This window comes from Panulirus ornatus, chromosome 61, assembly GCF_036320965.1.
Source record: "Panulirus ornatus isolate Po-2019 chromosome 61, ASM3632096v1, whole genome shotgun sequence".
Classification (NCBI taxonomy): domain Eukaryota; kingdom Metazoa; phylum Arthropoda; class Malacostraca; order Decapoda; family Palinuridae; genus Panulirus; species Panulirus ornatus.
Window position 1 is genome coordinate 12,324,799 of NC_092284.1, and position 19,627 is coordinate 12,344,425.

General features: G+C 46.5%; 1 protein-coding gene across 1 annotated transcript in view; it reads left to right on the top strand.

Moving 5' to 3' along the window:
• LOC139767395 (uncharacterized) overlaps positions 1–19,627 on the top strand; it is a 743,720-nt gene that overhangs the window by 472,656 nt on the left and 251,437 nt on the right. Inside the window, exon 7 of the mRNA XM_071696732.1 lies at positions 1,366–1,607. The gene's annotated coding sequence lies outside the window, so the exon portion shown is untranslated. The remainder of the gene's footprint in view (positions 1–1,365; positions 1,608–19,627) is intronic.

Sequence of the window (19,627 nt, forward strand, 5' to 3'; positions counted from 1 at the left end):
TGTAAGGCATGTGTACGTGTAGGAAGAGAGGAAAGTGATTGGTTCTCAGTGAATGTAGGTTTGCGGCAGGGGTGTGTGATGTCTCCATGGTTGTTTAATTTGTTTATGGATGGGGTTGTTAGGGAGGTAAATGCAAGAGTCCTGGAAAGAGGGGCAAGTATGAAGTCTGTTGGGGATGAGAGAACTTGGGAAGTGAGTCAGTTGTTGTTCGCTGATGATACAGCGCTGGTGGCTGATTCATGTGAGAAACTGCAGAAGCTGGTGACTGAGTTTGGTAAAGTGTGTGGAAGAAGAAAGTTAAGAGTAAATGTGAATAAGAGCAAGGTTATTAGGTACAGTAGGGTTGAGGGTCAAGTCAATTGGGAGGTGAGTTTGAATGGAGAAAAACTGGAGGAAGTGAAGTGTTTTAGATATCTGGGAGTGGATCTGTCAGCGGATGGAACCATGGAAGCGGAAGTGGATCATAGGGTGGGGGAGGGGGCGAAAATTTTGGGAGCCTTGAAAAATGTGTGGAAGTCGAGAACATTATCTCGGAAAGCAAAAATGGGTATGTTTGAAGGAATAGTGGTTCCAACAATGTTGTATGGTTGCGAGGCGTGGGCTATGGATAGAGTTGTGCGCAGGAGGATGGATGTGCTGGAAATGAGATGTTTGAGGACAATGTGTGGTGTGAGGTGGTTTGATCGAGTAAGTAACGTAAGGGTAAGAGAGATGTGTGGAAATAAAAAGAGCGTGGTTGAGAGAGCAGAAGAGGGTGTTTTGAAATGGTTTGGGCACATGGAGAGAATGAGTGAGGAAAGATTGACCAAGAGGATATATGTGTCGGAGGTGGAGGGAACGAGGAGAAGAGGGAGACCAAATTGGAGGTGGAAAGATGGAGTGAAAAAGATTTTGTGTGATCGGGGCCTGAACATGCAGGAGGGTGAAAGGAGGGCAAGGAATAGAGTGAATTGGAGCGATGTGGTATACAGGGGTTGACGTGCTGTCAGTGGAGTGAATCAAGGCATGTGAAGCGTCTGGGGTAAACCATGGAAAGCTGTGTAGGTATGTATATTTGCGTGTGTGGACGTGTGTATGTACATGTGTATGGGGGGGGGGTTGGGCCATGTCTTTCGTCTGTTTCCTTGCGCTACCTCGCAAACGCGGGAGACAGCGACAAAGTATAAAAAAAAAAAAAAAAAAAAAAAAAAAAAAAAAAAAACCTATAGTAATCTAGGGTAGTTATCCTTCTCAAATACATTCTCCGTCGTTCAAATATGTGACGTCAGATGTTTATGTCAGTTGACCCAGAGCAATGGTGGCTTAAGGATTTATCCAGTGTGTGTCTGTGTTTGTACAATGGTTTTAAACCCATTTTTTTGACAGTGTTACGGTGTGAGAACTGTCGACATACCAGTGGATATAAGAACAATGGCTAATTATCCTAAAGCGTCTTCATCTGGTGTACAAGACATTCAGAGAGTGTAAACATTCAGTTGTCGATGCCATGAAGATCACACACAAACAAGCGTTCGTCACAAGAGGCAGCCAAATGGAGGTCAAAGTATTATACTGCTATACATTTGGATAGAGAAGTCATGCTGAGGACGCTGCATGACCTGGACGAGGTAAGTAAGTTTTCGTTGAAATCATAAGACATGTTTGACGCTGGCGGTGAATCACTGAACGAAACCCAGGACGCAAGTGGGTGGAGCTGTTGCCATATGATTCATCGTCAAATCTTTATTATGCTTTACTTCTGGTGAAATTTATAGACGATACGAGTGAATAGTTATGTTATCTATACATTACGTAGAAGCTGTACATTTTTACATATGAGCATAAAGAATATACTTTGATTACGTGATTACGTATCGAGATATTTACTTTTTCATATACGTCTATTTAAAAGAAACTCTTAATGAACTTTGTATGACCATTTTGATGAAGAAATAGATAATTTTATCTGATATAGAGAGTATATTATCAGAAAAGACGTCAACATATTTGGTTGGTAGGATGAAGTACATGGAGACACCGAGACCGTGAGCGGGTGGGAGGGTGGGAGCCGTAGGCCTCAGACCTGTTAACACACTTCTGGATTCCAGCCCAAGTTTTCATCTCAATTTTTTGTACACGTTGTATTTATATATGTTGGTGACGTCACCTGATGTTCTGACGTCACTGTTCCATGATTAGGTCGGCCTGATGACGTCGACTTCAAAATGGTTTTGACGTCAGCATAGAAATGTTAGGAAGATTTGATCATATATTTCTTACAGTTCACTCTTTGTTAATGTTTCCTCCTGTGCTGCGTTACATAGGCTGAGTCTATCATTATCTTTTAGACCAGTGGATTTCACTCACGTGTACGTTTTTCATATGTTTCGTGGTATAAGGTTTATATTAAGTCTCTTTATAGTATCCTATAACGTGTTATAAGATGGGATCTTATATAATGATAATTCTTTTTTTTTTCAACAATACTGCCATCATTTATGACCCCTTGATATGCCTTACTATATAGTAACCTGTTGCCTCTTATTGAACCTACAGTATGTCCTCAACGGTACCTGTAGGTTGTGTTTCGCTGTAACTACTGGTCATCTTCTGCTGTACCTAATCTTCGTATTCTGCTGTACCTACAGGTTGTATTCTGCTGTACCTACAGGTCGTCTTCTATTGTACCTACAGGTCGTCTTCTATTGTACCTACAGGTCGTCTTCTACTGTACCTACAGGTCGTCTTCTAGTGTACCTACAGGTCGTCTTCTAGTGTACCTACAGGTCGTCTTCTACTGTACCCACAGGTCGTCTTCTACTGTACTTACAGGTCATCTTCTACTTTACCTCTGTCTTCTACTGTACCTACAGGTCGTCTACTACTGTACCTACAGGTCATCTTCTACTGTACCTCCAGGTTGTCTTCTACTTTACCCACAGGTCATCTTCTACTCTACCCACAGGTTGTCTTCTACTGTACCTACAGGTCGTCTTCTATGCCTAGAGGTCATCTACTGTACCTACAGGTCGTCTTGTCCTGTGCCTTCAGGTTATCTTTTACTGTACCTCCAGGTTGTCTTCTACTGTACCTACAGGTCGTCTTCTACTGTGCCTCCAGGTCGTCTTCTACTGTACCTACAGGTCTTCTTCTGCTGTACCTCCAGGTCGTCTGCTGCTGTACTTCCAGGTCGTCTGCTGCTGTACCTACAGGTTGTCTGCTGCTGTACCTCCAGGTTGTGCTCTGCTGTACCTCCAGGATGTCTTCTGTTCCACCTCCAGGTTGTCCTCTGATGTACTTTCAGGTTGTCTTCTGCTGTACCTTCAAGCTGTTTCCTTCACCTCCAGGTTTCTCTTCTGCAGCACCTCCAGGCTGTGCTCTGATGTACCTTCAGGTTGTCTTCTGCTGTACCTTCAAGCTGTTTGCTTCACCTCCAGGTTTTCCTTCTACTGTACCTCCAGGTTGTCTTTTACTGTGCCTCGAGGCTGTCTTCTGCTGTACCTCCAGATTGTCTTCTGCTGTACATCTAGGTTATCCTCCGCTCCACCTTCAGGTTGTCTTCAGCAACACTTACAGGTTTTCTTCTCCTGTACCTCCAGGTTGTCTACTGATGCACCTCCAGGTTGTCCTCTGCTTCACCTTCAGGTTGTCTTCTCCTCCATCTTCAGATTGTCTTCGGATGTAACTCTAGGTTATCCTCTGTTCCACCTTCAGGGTATCTTCTGCTGCACTTACAAGTTGTATAGTGCTGTACCTCTAGGTTGTTTTCTGCTGTACCTTCAAGCTGTTTGCTTCACCTCCAGGTTTATGTCTGCTGCACCTCCAGGATGTCTTCTGCTGTACTTCTAGGTTGTCGGATGCTGTACCTCTAGGTTGTCTTCTGCTGTGCCTTCAAACTGTTTCCTTCACCTCCAGGTTGTCTTCTGCTGCATCTCCAGGTTGTCTTCTGCTGTATCTACAGGTTTTCTTCTGCTGTACTTCCAGGATGTCTGCTGCTGTACCTCTAGGTTGTCCTCTGTTGTACCGCTAGGTTGTCTTCTGCTGCATATCCAGGTTGTCTTCTACTGTACCTCCAAGTTGTCTTCTGCTATACTTCCAGGTTGTCCTCTGTTGTACCTCCAGGTTCTCTTCTGCTGCACCTTCAGGTCTTTTACTGAACCTTCAGTCTGTCTCCTGCACTTCCAGGTTGTCTTCTATTGAACCTCCAAATTGTTCTCTGCTGTATATTCAAGTTGTTTTCTGCTGTACCTCCAGTTAGTTTGATGCACTTCAAGGTTGTCTTCTGCTGTATTTCTAAGATATCCTCTGCTCCAACTTCAGGTTGCCTTCTGCTGTACTTCCAAGTTGTCCTCTGCTCCACTTCAGGTCATCTTCTGCTGCACTTACAGGTTGTATACTGCTGTACCTTCATGTTGTCTGCTGATATACCTCCAGGTTGTCTGATACATACCTCCAGGTTGTCTGATACTGTACCTCCTGGTTGTGCTCTACTGTACCTCCATGCTGTCTTCTGTTGTACCTCCAGGTTATCTTCTGCTGTACCTCGGGGTTGTCTTCTGCTGTACCTTCAAGCTGTTTGATTCACCTTCAGGTTGTCTTCTGCTGTATATTCAAGCTGTTTGCTTCACCTCCAGGTTTTTTTCTGCAACACCTCCACGTTGTCTGCTGCTGCACCTACAGGTTTTCTTCTGCTGTACTTCCAGGTTGTCTGCTGCTATACCTCCAGGTTCTCATCTGCTGTACCTCTAGGTTGTCTTCTGCTGCATTTCCAGGTTGTCTTCTTCTGTACTTCCATATTATCCTCTGCTGTACATCCAGGTTCTCTTCTGCTGCACCTTCAGGTTTTTTGCTAAACCTCCAGTCTGTCTCCTGCACTTCCAGATTATCTTCTGTTGAACCTCCAAGTTGTCCTCTGTTGTACAATCAAGTTGTTTTCTGCTGTACCTCCAGTTTGTCTGCTGCACCTCCAGGTTGTCTTCTGCTTTACCTTCAGGTTATTTTCTGCTGTATCTTCAGGTTGTCTTCTGCTGCATCTTCAGGTTGTCTTCTGCTGCATCTTCAGGTTGTCTTCTGCTGCATCTTCAGGTTGTCTTCTGCTGCATCTTCAGGTTGTCTTCTGCTGCACCTTCAGGTTGTCTTCTGCTGTACCTCCAGGTTTTCTACTCCTGTACCTCCAGATTGTCGTCTGATGCACCTCCAGGTTGTCTTCGGCTGTAACTCGAGGTTATCCTCTGCTCCACATTCAAGTTATCTTCTGCTGCGCTTACAGGTTGTATACTGCTGTACCACTAGGTTGTCTTGTGCTGTACCTTCAAGCTGTTTGCTTCACCTCCAGGTTTGTTTCTGCTGCACCTCCAGGTTGTCTTCTGCTGTAATTCCAGGTTCTTTGCTGCTGTACCTCTAGGCCGTCCTCTGCTCCACCTGCAGGTTGTCTTCTGCTACACTTACATGTTTATACTGCTGTACCTCCAGCTTTTCTTCTGTACCTCCAGGTTGTCTTCTGATGCACCTCCAGGCTGTCTTCTGCTGTAAATCCAGGTTTTCCTCTGCTCCACACTCAGGTTATCTTCTGCTGCACTTACAGGTTGTATGATCCTGTACCTCCAGGTTATCTTCTCTTGTACATCTAGGTTGTGCTCTGCTGTACCTCCATGTCTTCCGCTGTGCCTTGGGGTTATCTTCTGCTGCACCTCCAGGTTGTGCTCTGTTGTTTCTCCAGGTTCTCTTTTACTGTACCTCATGGCTGCCTTCTGCTGTACCTTTAAGCTGTTTGATTCACCTTCAGGTTGTCTTCTGCTGTACCTCTAGGTTGTCTTTTGCTGTACCTTCAAACTATTTGCTTCACCTCCAAGTTTTTTCCTGCTGCACCTCCAGTTTGTCTGCTGCTGCACCTATACGTTGTCTGCTGCTGTACCTCCAGGTTGTCATCTGCTGTACTTCTAGGTTGTCTTCTGCTGCATCTCAAGGTTGTCTTCTGATATACCTCCAAGTTGCCTTCTGCTGTACTTTCAGACTGTCCTATGCTGTACCTTCAGGTTCTCTTCTGCTGCACCTTCAGGTCTTTTGCTGAAAACTCCAGTCTGCCTCCTGCACTTCCAGGTTGTCTTCTGCTGTACCTCCAGGTTGTCTTCTGCTGTATCTTCAGGTTGTCCTCTGCTGCACCTCCAGGTTGTCGTCTGCTGTACTTCCAGGTTCTTTTCTGTTGAACCTCCAAGTTGTCCTCTGCTCTACATTCAAGTCATTTTCTGCTGTACCTCCAGTTAGTCTGCTCCACCTACAGCTTGTCTTCTGCTGTACCTTCAGGTTGAGCTCTTTTCTACCTCTAAATTGACATCTATTCCACCTCCAGGTTGTCTTGTGCTCCATCTTCTGGTTGTCTTCTGCTGCACTTCCTGGTTGTCCTCTGCTCCACCTTCAGGTTGTCTTCTGCTACACTTACAGGTTTTATGCTTCTGTACCTCCAGCTTTTCTTCTCCTGTACCTCCATGTTGTCTTCTGATGCACCTCCAGGCTGTCTTCTGCTGTAACTCCAGGTTTTCCTCTTCTCCACACTCAGGTTATCTTCTGCTAACACTTACAGGTTGTATGATGCTGTACCTCCAGGTTATCTTCTGCTGTACATCTAGGTTGTGCTCTGCTGTACCTCCATGTTGTCTTCCGCTGTACCTAGGGGTTATCTTCTGCTGTACCTCCAGGTTGTGCTCTGCTGTTTCTCCAGGTTGTCTTTAACTGTAACTCATGGCTGTCTTCTGCTGTACCTTTAAGCAGTTTGATTCACCTTCAGGTTGTCTTCTGCTGTACCTCTAGGTTGTCTCTTGCTGTACCTTCAAACTATTTGCTTCACCTCCAAGTTTTTTCCTGCTGCACCTCCAATTTGTCTACTGCTGCACCTACACGTTGTCTGCTGCTGTACCTCCAGGTTGTCATCTGCTGTACTTCTAGGTTGTCTTCTGCTGCATCTCAAGGTTGTCTTCTGATATACCTCCAAGTTGCCTTCTGCTGTACTTTCAGACTGTCCTATGCTGTACCTTCAGGTTCTCTTCTGCTGCACCTTCAGGTCTTTTGCTGAAAACTCCAGTCTGCCTCCTGCACTTCCAGGTTGGCTTCTTTTGAACCTCCAAGTTGTCCTCTGCTGTACATTAATGTTGTTTTCCGCTGTACCTCCAGGTTGTCTTCTGCTTTACTTCCAAGTTGTCTGCTGCTGTATCTCCTGGTTGTCTTCTGCTGAATCTTCAGGTTGTCTTCTGCTGAATCTTCAGGTTGTCTTCTGCTGAATCTTCAGGTTGTCTTCTGCTGAATCTTCAGGTTGTCTTCTGCTGAATCTTCAGGTTGTCTTCTGCTGAATCTTCAGGTTGTCTTCTGCTGAATCTTCAGGTTGTCTTCTACTGAATCTTCAGGTTGTCTTGTGCTCCAACTTCAGGTTGTCTTCTGCTGAATCTTCAGGTTGTCTTCTGCTGAATCTTCAGGTTGTCTTCTACTGAATCTTCAGGTTGTCTTCTGCTGCACCTCCAGGTTGGATTTTCCTGAATCTTCAGGTTGTCTTCTACTGAATCTTCAGGTTGTCTCGTGCTCCAACTTCAGGTTGTCTTCTGCTGAATATTCGGGTTGTCTTCTGCTACACCTCCAGGTTGTGTTTTCCTGAATCTTCAGGTTGTCCTCTGCTGAATCTTCAGGTTGTCTTCTGCTACACCTCCAGGTTGTCTTTTGCTGAATCTTCAGGTTGTCTTCTGCTCCATCTTCAGGTTGTCTTCTGCTGCATCTTCAGGTTGTCTTCTGCTACACTTCCTGGTCTTATTGTGCTGTACCTCCAGGTCTTCTTCTCCTGTACCTGCAGATTGTGTTCTGCTGTTCCTCCAGGTTGTCTTCTGCTGTACCTCGAGGTTGTCGTCTGCTGTACCTTCAAGCTATTTCCTTCACCTCCAGGTTTTTTTTTTTTTTGCTGCACCTCCAGGTTGTCTTCTGCTACACCTATGGGTTGTCTTATGCTACACCTACTGGTTGTCTTCTGCTGTACTTCCAGGTTGTCTTCTGCTGTATCTTCAAGCTGTTCGCTTCACCTCCAGGTTGTCTTCTGCTGTACTTCCAGGGTGTTTGCTGCTGTATCTACAGGTTGTCTTCTGCTGCTGCACCTTCAAACTATTTGCTTCACCACCAGGTTTTTTCCTGCTGCACATCCAGGTTGTCTTCTGCTGTACCTCCAGGTTGTCTTCTGCTGTAACTCCAGGTTGTCTTCTGCTTTACCTCCAGGTTGTCTTCTGCTGCAGCTACAGGTTGCCTTCTGCTGTACTTCCAGGCTGTCTGCTGCTGTACCTCCAGGTGGTCTTCTGCTGTACCTCTAGGTTGTCTTCTACTGAATCTCCAGGTTGTCTTCTGCTGTACCTCCAGGTGTTCTTCTCCTGTACTTCCAGGTTGCCCTCTACTGTACCTAAAGATTGTCATCTGCTGTATCTTCAGGTTGTCCTCTGCTGCACCTCCAGGTTGTCGTCTGCTGTACTTCCAGGTTCTCTTCTGTTGAACCTCCAAGTTGTCCTCTGCTGTACATTCAAGTCGTTTTCTGCTGTACCTCCAGTTAGTCTGCTCCACCTCCAGCTTGTCTTCTGCTGTACCTTCAGGTTGAGATCTTTTCTACCTCTAAATTGACATCTACTCCACCTCCAGGTGTTCTTGTGCTCCATCTTCTGGTTGTCTTCTGCTGCACTTCCTGGTTGTCCTCTGCTCCACCTTCAGGTTGTCTTCTCCTACACTTACAGGTTTTATGCTTCTGTACCTCCAGCTTTTCTTCTCCTGTACCTCCAGGTTGTCTTCTGATGCACCTCCAGGCTGTCTTCTGCTGTAACTCCAGGTTTTCCTCTGCTCCACACTCAGGTTATCTTCTACTGTACATCTAGGTTGTGCTCTGCTGTACTTCCATGTTGTCTTCCGCTGTACCTCGAGGTAATCTTCTGCTGTACTTCCAGGTTGCGCTCTGCTGTTTCTCCAGGTTCTCTTTTACTGTACCTCATGTCTGTCTTCTGCTGTACCTTTAAGCTTTTTGATTCACCTTCAGCTTGTCTTCTGCTGCATCTCAAGGTTGTCATCTGATATACCTCCAAGTTCCCTTCTGCTGTACTTTCAGACTGTCCTATGCTGTACCTCCAGGTTCTCTTCTGCTGCACCTTCAGGTCTTTTGCTGCAAACTCCAGTCTGCCTCCTGCACTTCCAGGTTGGCTTCTTTTGAACCTCCAAGTTGTCCTCTGCTGTACATTAATGTTTTTCGCTGTACCTCCATGTTGTCTTCTGCTGTACTTCCAATTTGTCTGCTGCTGTATCTCCTGGTTATCTTCTGCTCCATCTTCAGGTTGTCTTCTGCTGTATCTCCTGGTTGTCTTCTGCTGTATCTCCTGGTTGTCTTCTGCTGAATCTTCAGGTTGTCTTCTGCTGAATCTTCAGGTTGTCTTCTGCTGAATCTTCAGGTTGTCTTCTGCTGAATCTTCAGGTTGTCTTCTGCTGAATCTTCAGGTTGTCTTCTGCTGAATCTTCAGGTTGTCTTCTACTGAATCTTCAGGTTGTCTTCTGCTGCACCTCCAGGTTGGATTTTCCTGAATCTTCAGGTTGTCTTCTACTGAATCTTCAGGTTGTCTCGTGCTCAACTTCAGGTTGTCTTCTGCTGAATATTCGGGTTGTCTTCTGCTACACCTCCAGGTTGTGTTTTCCTGAATCTTCAGGTTGTCCTCTGCTGAATCTTCAGGTTGTCTTCTGCTACACCTCCAGTTTGTCTTTTGCTGAATCTTCAGGTTGTCTTCTGCTCCATCTTCAGGTTGTCTTCTGCTGCATCTTCAGGTTGTCTTCTGCTACACTTCCTGGTCTTATTGTGCTGTACCTCCAGGTCTTCTTCTCCTGTACCTGCAGATTGTGCTCTGCTGTTCCTCCAGGTTGTCTTCTGCTGTACCTCGAGGTTGTCGTCTGCTGTACCTTCAAGCTATTTCCTTCACCTCCAGGTTTTTTTTTTTTTTGCTGCACCTCCAGGTTGTCTTCTGCTACACCTATGGGTTGTCTTATGCTACACCTACTGGTTGTCTTCTGCTGTACTTCCAGGTTGTCTTCTGCTGTATCTTCAAGCTGTTCGCTTCACCTCCAGGTTGTCTTCTGCTGTACTTCCAGGGTGTTTGCTGCTGTATCTACAGGTTGTCTTCTGCTGCTGCACCTTCAAACTATTTGCTTCACCACCAGGTTTTTTCCTGCTGCACATCCAGGTTGTCTTCTGCTGTACCTCCAGGTTGTCTTCTGCTGTAACTCCAGGTTGTCTTCTGCTTTACCTCCAGGTTGTCTTCTGCTGCAGCTACAGGTTGCCTTCTGCTGTACTTCCAGGCTGTCTGCTGCTGTACCTCCAGGTGGTCTTCTGCTGTACCTCTAGGTTGTCTTCTACTGAATCTCCAGGTTGTCTTCTGCTGTACCTCCAGGTGTTCTTCTCCTGTACTTCCAGGTTGCCCTCTACTGTACCTAAAGATTGTCATCTGCTGTATCTTCAGGTTGTCCTCTGCTGCACCTCCAGGTTGTCGTCTGCTGTACTTCCAGGTTCTCTTCTGTTGAACCTCCAAGTTGTCCTCTGCTGTACATTCAAGTCGTTTTCTGCTGTACCTCCAGTTAGTCTGCTCCACCTCCAGCTTGTCTTCTGCTGTACCTTCAGGTTGAGATCTTTCTACCTCTAAATTGACATCTACTCCACCTCCAGGTGTTCTTGTGCTCCATCTTCTGGTTGTCTTCTGCTGCACTTCCTGGTTGTCCTCTGCTCCACCTTCAGGTTGTCTTCTCCTACACTTACAGGTTTTATGCTTCTGTACCTCCAGCTTTTCTTCTCCTGTACCTCCAGGTTGTCTTCTGATGCACCTCCAGGCTGTCTTCTGCTGTAACTCCAGGTTTTCCTCTGCTCCACACTCAGGTTATCTTCTACTGTACATCTAGGTTGTGCTCTGCTGTACTTCCATGTTGTCTTCCGCTGTACCTCGAGGTAATCTTCTGCTGTACTTCCAGGTTGCGCTCTGCTGTTTCTCCAGGTTCTCTTTTACTGTACCTCATGTCTGTCTTCTGCTGTACCTTTAAGCTTTTTGATTCACCTTCAGCTTGTCTTCTGCTGCATCTCAAGGTTGTCATCTGATATACCTCCAAGTTCCCTTCTGCTGTAATTTCAGACTGTCCTATGCTGTACCTCCAGGTTCTCTTCTGCTGCACCTTCAGGTCTTTTGCTGCAAACTCCAGTCTGCCTCCTGCACTTCCAGGTTGGCTTCTTTTGAACCTCCAAGTTGTCCTCTGCTGTACATTAATGTTTTTCGCTGTACCTCCATGTTGTCTTCTGCTGTACTTCCAATTTGTCTGCTGCTGTATCTCCTACTCCATCTTCAGGTTGTCTTCTGCTGTATCTCCTGGTTGTCTTCTGCTGTATCTCCTGGTTGTCTTCTGCTGAATCTTCAGGTTGTCTTCTGCTGAATCTTCAGGTTGTCTTCTGCTGAATCTTCAGGTTGTCTTCTGCTGAATCTTCAGGTTGTCTTCTGCTGAATCTTCAGGCTGTCTTCTGCTGAATCTTCAGGTTGTCTTCTACTGAATCTTCAGGTTGTCTTCTGCTGCACCTCCAGGTTGGATTTTCCTGAATCTTCAGGTTGTCTTCTACTGAATCTTCAGGTTGTCTCGTGCTCCAACTTCAGGTTGTCTTCTGCTGAATATTCGGGTTGTCTTCTGCTACACCTCCAGGTTGTGTTTTCCTGAATCTTCAGGTTGTCCTCTGCTGAATCTTCAGGTTGTCTTCTGCTACACCTCCAGGTTGTCTTTTGCTGAATCTTCAGGTTGTCTTCTGCTCCATCTTCAGGTTGTCTTCTGCTGCATCTTCAGGTTGTCTTCTGCTACACTTCCTGGTCTTATTGTGCTGTACCTCCAGGTCTTCTTCTCCTGTACCTGCAGATTGTGCTCTGCTGTTCCTCCAGGTTGTCTTCTGCTGTACCTCGAGGTTGTCGTCTGCTGTACCTTCAAGCTATTTCCTTCACCTCCAGGTTTTTTTTTTTTTGCTGCACCTCCAGGTTGTCTTCTGCTACACCTATGGGTTGTCTTATGCTACACCTACTGGTTGTCTTCTGCTGTACTTCCAGGTTGTCTTCTGCTGTATCTTCAAGCTGTTCGCTTCACCTCCAGGTTGTCTTCTGCTGTACTTCCAGGGTGTTTGCTGCTGTATCTACAGGTTGTCTTCTGCTGCTGCACCTTCAAACTATTTGCTTCACCACCAGGTTTTTTCCTGCTGCACATCCAGGTTGTCTTCTGCTGTACCTCCAGGTTGTCTTCTGCTGTAACTCCAGGTTGTCTTCTGCTTTACCTCCAGGTTGTCTTCTGCTGCAGCTACAGGTTGCCTTCTGCTGTACTTCCAGGCTGTCTGCTGCTGTACCTCCAGGTGGTCTTCTGCTGTACCTCTAGGTTGTCTTCTACTGAATCTCCAGGTTGTCTTCTGCTGTACCTCCAGGTGTTCTTCTCCTGTACTTCCAGGTTGCCCTCTACTGTACCTAAAGATTGTCATCTGCTGTATCTTCAGGTTGTCCTCTGCTGCACCTCCAGGTTGTCGTCTGCTGTACTTCCAGGTTCTCTTCTGTTGAACCTCCAAGTTGTCCTCTGCTGTACATTCAAGTCGTTTTCTGCTGTACCTCCAGTTAGTCTGCTCCACCTCCAGCTTGTCTTCTGCTGTACCTTCAGGTTGAGATCTTTTCTACCTCTAAATTGACATCTACTCCACCTCCAGGTGTTCTTGTGCTCCATCTTCTGGTTGTCTTCTGCTGCACTTCCTGGTTGTCCTCTGCTCCACCTTCAGGTTGTCTTCTCCTACACTTACAGGTTTTATGCTTCTGTACCTCCAGCTTTTCTTCTCCTGTACCTCCAGGTTGTCTTCTGATGCACCTCCAGGCTGTCTTCTGCTGTAACTCCAGGTTTTCCTCTGCTCCACACTCAGGTTATCTTCTACTGTACATCTAGGTTGTGCTCTGCTGTACTTCCATGTTGTCTTCCGCTGTACCTCGAGGTAATCTTCTGCTGTACTTCCAGGTTGCGCTCTGCTGTTTCTCCAGGTTCTCTTTTACTGTACCTCATGTCTGTCTTCTGCTGTACCTTTAAGCTTTTTGATTCACCTTCAGCTTGTCTTCTGCTGCATCTCAAGGTTGTCATCTGATATACCTCCAAGTTCCCTTCTGCTGTACTTTCAGACTGTCCTATGCTGTACCTCCAGGTTCTCTTCTGCTGCACCTTCAGGTCTTTTGCTGCAAACTCCAGTCTGCCTCCTGCACTTCCAGGTTGGCTTCTTTTGAACCTCCAAGTTGTCCTCTGCTGTACATTAATGTTTTTCGCTGTACCTCCATGTTGTCTTCTGCTGTACTTCCAATTTGTCTGCTGCTGTATCTCCTACTCCATCTTCAGGTTGTCTTCTGCTGTATCTCCTGGTTGTCTTCTGCTGTATCTCCTGGTTGTCTTCTGCTGAATCTTCAGGTTGTCTTCTGCTGAATCTTCAGGTTGTCTTCTGCTGAATCTTCAGGTTGTCTTCTACTGAATCTTCAGGTTGTCTTGTGCTCCAACTTCAGGTTGTCTTCTGCTGAATCTTCAGGTTGTCTTGTGCTGAATCTTAAGGTTGTCTTCTACTGAATCTTCAGGTTGTCTTCTGCTGCACCTCCAGGTTGGATTTTCCTGAATCTTCAGGTTGTCTTCTACTGAATCTTCAGGTTGTCTCGTGCTCCAACTTCAGGTTGTCTTCTGCTGAATATTCGGGTTGTCTTCTGCTACACCTCCAGGTTGTGTTTTCCTGAATCTTCAGGTTGTCCTCTGCTGAATCTTCAGGTTGTCTTCTGCTACACCTCCAGGTTGTCTTTTGCTGAATCTTCAGGTTGTCTTCTGCTCCATCTTCAGGTTGTCTTCTGCTGCATCTTCAGGTTGTCTTCTGCTGCACTTCCTGGTCTTATTGTGCTGTACCTCCAGGTCTTCTTCTCCTGTACCTGCAGATTGTGCTCTGCTGTTCCTCCAGGTTGTCTTCTGCTGTACCTCGAGGTTGTCGTCTGCTGTACCTTCAAGCTATTTCCTTCACCTCCAGGTTTTTTTTTTTTTTGCTGCACCTCCAGGTTGTCTTCTGCTACACCTATGGGTTGTCTTATGCTACACCTACTGGTTGTCTTCTGCTGTACTTCCAGGTTGTCTTCTGCTGTATCTTCAAGCTGTTCGCTTCACCTCCAGGTTGTCTTCTGCTGTACTTCCAGGGTGTTTGCTGCTGTATCTACAGGTTGTCTTCTGCTGCTGCACCTTCAAACTATTTGCTTCACCACCAGGTTTTTTCCTGCTGCACATCCAGGTTGTCTTCTGCTGTACCTCCAGGTTGTCTTCTGCTGTAACTCCAGGTTGTCTTCTGCTTTACCTCCAGGTTGTCTTCTGCTGCAGCTACAGGTTGCCTTCTGCTGTACTTCCAGGCTGTCTGCTGCTGTACCTCCAGGTGGTCTTCTGCTGTACCTCTAGGTTGTCTTCTACTGAATCTCCAGGTTGTCTTCTGCTGTACCTCCAGGTGTTCTTCTCCTGTACTTCCAGGTTGCCCTCTACTGTACCTAAAGATTGTCATCTGCTGTATCTTCAGGTTGTCCTCTGCTGCACCTCCAGGTTGTCGTCTGCTGTACTTCCAGGTTCTCTTCTGTTGAACCTCCAAGTTGTCCTCTGCTGTACATTCAAGTCGTTTTCTGCTGTACCTCCAGTTAGTCTGCTCCACCTCCAGCTTGTCTTCTGCTGTACCTTCAGGTTGAGATCTTTTCTACCTCTAAATTGACATCTACTCCACCTCCAGGTGTTCTTGTGCTCCATCTTCTGGTTGTCTTCTGCTGCACTTCCTGGTTGTCCTCTGCTCCACCTTCAGGTTGTCTTCTCCTACACTTACAGGTTTTATGCTTCTGTACCTCCAGCTTTTCTTCTCCTGTACCTCCAGGTTGTCTTCTGATGCACCTCCAGGCTGTCTTCTGCTGTAACTCCAGGTTTTCCTCTGCTCCACACTCAGGTTATCTTCTACTGTACATCTAGGTTGTGCTCTGCTGTACTTCCATGTTGTCTTCCGCTGTACCTCGAGGTAATCTTCTGCTGTACTTCCAGGTTGCGCTCTGCTGTTTCTCCAGGTTCTCTTTTACTGTACCTAATGTCTGTCTTCTGCTGTACCTTTAAGCTTTTTGATTCACCTTCAGCTTGTCTTCTGCTGCATCTCAAGGTTGTCATCTGATATACCTCCAAGTTCCCTTCTGCTGTAATTTCAGACTGTCCTATGCTGTACCTCCAGGTTCTCTTCTGCTGCACCTTCAGGTCTTTTGCTGCAAACTCCAGTCTGCCTCCTGCACTTCCAGGTTGGCTTCTTTTGAACCTCCAAGTTGTCCTCTGCTGTACATTAATGTTTTTCGCTGTACCTCCATGTTGTCTTCTGCTGTACTTCCAATTTGTCTGCTGCTGTATCTCCTACTCCATCTTCAGGTTGTCTTCTGCTGTATCTCCTGGTTGTCTTCTGCTGAATCTTCAGGTTGTCTTCTGCTGAATCTTCAGGTTGTCTTCTGCTGAATCTTCAGGTTGTCTTCTACTGAATCTTCAGGTTGTCTTGTGCTCCAACTTCAGGTTGTCTTCTGCTGAATCTTCAGGTTGTCTTCTGCTGAATCTTAAGGTTGTCTTCTACTGAATCTTCAGGTTGTCTTCTGCTGCACCTCCAGGTTGGATTTTCCTGAATCTTCAGGTTGTCTTCTACTGAATCTTCAGGTTGTCTCGTGCTCCAACTTCAGGTTGTCTTCTGCTGAATATTCGGGTTGTCTTCTGCTACACCTCCAGGTTGTGTTTTCCTGAATCTTCAGGTTGTCCTCTGCTGAATCTTCAGGTTGTCTTCTGCTACACCTCCAGGTTGTCTTTTGCTGAATCTTCAGGTTGTCTTCTGCTCCATCTTCAGGTTGTCTTCTGCTGCATCTTCAGGTTGTCTTCTGCTGCACTTCCTGGTCTTATTGTGCTGTACCTCCAGGTCTTCTTCTCCTGTACCTGCAGATTGTGCTCTGCTGTTCCTCCAGGTTGTCTTCTGCTGTACCTCGAGGTTGTCGTCTGCTGTACCTTCAAGCTATTTCCTTCACCTCCAGGTTTTTTTTTTTTTTGCTGCACCTCCAGGTTGTCTTCTGCTACACCTATGGGTTGTCTTATGCTACACCTACTGGTTGTCTTCTGCTGTACTTCCAGGTTGTCTTCTGCTGTATCTTCAAGCTGTTCGCTTCACCTCCAGGTTGTCTTCTGCTGTACTTCCAGGGTGTTTGCTGCTGTATCTACAGGTTGTCTTCTGCTGCTGCACCTTCAAACTATTTGCTTCACCACCAGGTTTTTTCCTGCTGCACATCCAGGTTGTCTTCTGCTGTACCTCCAGGTTGTCTTCTGCTGTAACTCCAGGTTGTCTTCTGCTTTACCTCCAGGTTGTCTTCTGCTGCAGCTACAGGTTGCCTTCTGCTGTACTTCCAGGCTGTCTGCTGCTGTACCTCCAGGTGGTCTTCTGCTGTACCTCTAGGTTGTCTTCTACTGAATCTCCAGGTTGTCTTCTGCTGTACCTCCAGGTGTTCTTCTCCTGTACTTCCAGGTTGCCCTCTACTGTACCTAAAGATTGTCATCTGCTGTATCTTCAGGTTGTCCTCTGCTGCACCTCCAGGTTGTCGTCTGCTGTACTTCCAGGTTCTCTTCTGTTGAACCTCCAAGTTGTCCTCTGCTGTACATTCAAGTCGTTTTCTGCTGTACCTCCAGTTAGTCTGCTCCACCTCCAGCTTGTCTTCTGCTGTACCTTCAGGTTGAGATCTTTTCTACCTCTAAATTGACATCTACTCCACCTCCAGGTGTTCTTGTGCTCCATCTTCTGGTTGTCTTCTGCTGCACTTCCTGGTTGTCCTCTGCTCCACCTTCAGGTTGTCTTCTCCTACACTTACAGGTTTTATGCTTCTGTACCTCCAGCTTTTCTTCTCCTGTACCTCCAGGTTGTCTTCTGATGCACCTCCAGGCTGTCTTCTGCTGTAACTCCAGGTTTTCCTCTGCTCCACACTCAGGTTATCTTCTACTGTACATCTAGGTTGTGCTCTGCTGTACTTCCATGTTGTCTTCCGCTGTACCTCGAGGTAATCTTCTGCTGTACTTCCAGGTTGCGCTCTGCTGTTTCTCCAGGTTCTCTTTTACTGTACCTCATGTCTGTCTTCTGCTGTACCTTTAAGCTTTTTGATTCACCTTCAGCTTGTCTTCTGCTGCATCTCAAGGTTGTCTTCTGATATACCTCCAAGTTGCCTTCTGCTGTACTTTCAGACTGTCCTATGCTGTACCTCCAGGTTCTCTTCTGCTGCACCTTCAGGTCTTTTGCTGCAAACTCCAGTCTGCCTCCTGCACTTCCAGGTTGGCTTCTTTTGAACCTCCAAATTGTCCTCTGCTGTACATTAATGTTTTTCGCTATACCTCCAGGTTGTCTTCTGCTGTACTTCCAATTTGTCTGCTGCTGTATCTCCTGGCTATCTTCTGCTCCATCTTCAGGTTGTCTGCTGCTGTATCTCCTGGTTGTCTTCTGCTGTATCTCCTGGTTGTCTTCTGCTGAATCTTCAGGTTGTCTTCTGCTGAATCTTCAGGTTGCCTTCTGCTGAATCTTCAGGTTGTCTTCTACTGAATCTTCAGGTTGTCTTGTGCTCCAACTTCAGGTTGTCTTCTGCTGAATCTTCAGGTTGTCTTGTGCTCCACCTTCAGGTTGTCTTCTGCTGAATCTTCGGGTTGTCTTCTGCTACACCTCCATGTTGTGTTTTCCTGAATCTTCAGGTTGTCTTCTGCTACACCTCCAGTTTGTCTTTTGCTGAGTCTTCGCGTTGTCATCTGCTCCACCACCAGGTTGTCTTCTGCTCCATCTTCAGGTTGTCTTCTGCTGCATCTTCAGATTGTCTTCTGCTACACTTCCTGGTCTTATTGTGCTGTACCTCCAGGTCTTCCTCTCCTGTACCTGCAGGTTGTGCTCTGCTGTTTCTCCAGGTCGTCTTCTGCTGTACCTCGAGGTTGTCGTCTGCTGTACCTTCAAGCTATTTCCTTCACCTCCAGGTTTTTTTTTTGCTGCACCTCCAGGTTGTCTTCTGCTACACCTACTGGTTGTCTTCTGCTGTACTTCCAGGTTGTCTGCTGCTGTTCCTCCAGGTTGTCTTTTGCTGTACCTCGAGATTGTCCTCTGCCGTACCTTCAAGCTGTTTCATTCACCTTCAGGTTGTCTTCTGCTGTACCTTCAAGCTCTCTGCTTCACCTCCAGGTTTTTTATCTGCTGCATTTCCAGGTTGTCCTCTGCTCCCCCTTCACCTTGTCTTCTTCTACACTTACAGTTTTTATTCTGTCGTACCTCTCGGTTTTCTTCTCCTCTACCTCCAGGTTCTCTTCTGATGTACCTTCATGTTGTCTTCTGACACACCTCCAGGTTGTCTTCTGCTGTAACTCGGGGTTATCTTCTGCTGTACCTCCAGGTTGTGCTCTGCTGTTTCTCCAGGTTGTCTTTTACTGTACCTCATGGCTGTCTTCTGCTGTACCTTTAAGCTGTTTGATTCACCTTCAGGTTGTCTTCTGCTGTACCTCTAGGTTGTCTTTTGCTGTACCTTCAAACTATTTGCTTCACCTCCAAGTTTTTTCCTGCTGCACCTCCAGTTTGTCTACTGATGCACCTACACGTTGTCTGCTGCTGTACCTCCAGGTTGTCATCTGCTGTACTTCTAGGTTGTCTTCTGCTGCATCTCAAGGTTGTCTTCTGATATACCTCCAAGTTGCCTTCTGCTGTACTTTCAGACTGTCCTATGCTGTACCTCCAGGTTCTCTTCTGCTGCACCTTCAGGTCTTTTGCTGCAAACTCCAGTCTGCCTCCTGCACTTCCAGGTTGGCTTCTTTTGAACCTCCAAGTTGTCCTCTGCTGTACATTAATGTTTTTCGCTATACCTCCAGGTTGTCTTCTGCTGTACTTCCAATTTGTCTGCTGCTGTATCTCCTGGCTATCTTCTGCTCCATCTTCAGGTTGTCTGCTGCTGTATCTCCTGGTTGTCTTCTGCTGTATCTCCTGGTTGTCTTCTGCTGAATCTTCAGGTTGTCTTCTGCTGAATCTTCAGGTTGCCTTCTGCTGAATCTTCAGGTTGTCTTCTACTGAATCTTCAGGTTGTCTTGTGCTCCAACTTCAGGTTGTCTTCTGCTGAATCTTCAGGTTGTCTTGTGCTCCACCTTTAGGTTGTCTTCTGCTGAATCTTCGGGTTGTCTTCTGCTACACCTCCATGTTGTGTTTTCCTGAATCTTCAGGTTGTCTTCTGCTACACCTCCACTTTGTCTTTTGCTGAGTCTTCGCGTTGTCATCTGCTCCACCACCAGGTTGTCTTCTGCTCCATCTTCAGGTTGTCTTCTGCTGCATCTTCAGATTGTCTTCTGCTACACTTCCTGGTCTTATTGTGCTGTACCTCCAGGTCTTCCTCTCCTGTACCTGCAGGTTGTGCTCTGCTGTTTCTCCAGGTCGTCTTCTGCTGTACCTCGAGGTTGTCGTCTGCTGTACCTTCAAGCTATTTCCTTCACCTCCAGGTTTTTTTTTTGCTGCACCTCCAGGTTGTCTTCTGCTACACCTACTGGTTGTCTTCTG